The sequence below is a fragment of the Sinocyclocheilus rhinocerous genome, unplaced genomic scaffold, assembly GCF_001515625.1.
Source record: "Sinocyclocheilus rhinocerous isolate Xijiao unplaced genomic scaffold, SAMN03320098_v1.1 scaffold3190, whole genome shotgun sequence".
NCBI classification, from domain to species: Eukaryota; Metazoa; Chordata; class Actinopteri; order Cypriniformes; family Cyprinidae; genus Sinocyclocheilus; species Sinocyclocheilus rhinocerous.
In genome coordinates this window covers 167,912-168,187 of record NW_015647087.1, presented here as the reverse complement: position 1 = coordinate 168,187, position 276 = coordinate 167,912, and positions in this window count along the sequence as shown.

Below are 276 nucleotides of genomic sequence, written 5' to 3'. Positions count from 1 at the left end.
TGGATGGAAGGGGAATGTATGAATAGGAACATTTCAGCTTCTCTGTTTCTGCCACGGGACCTGCATCCCGAGGCAACTAGGAATTACACAAGCTTCAGTCTGTATCCAACCTTTACGAAGACCTGAGATGAGCGCTTGAGAAGACAAACTTGACTGCAGTAGGTTAGTTGGGAAATAAATTTATTTAATATTCTGAATGCACATTTGGAAGGGGAATGTATGAATAGGAACATTTCAGCTTCTCTGTTTCTGCCACGGGACCTGCATCCCGAGGCA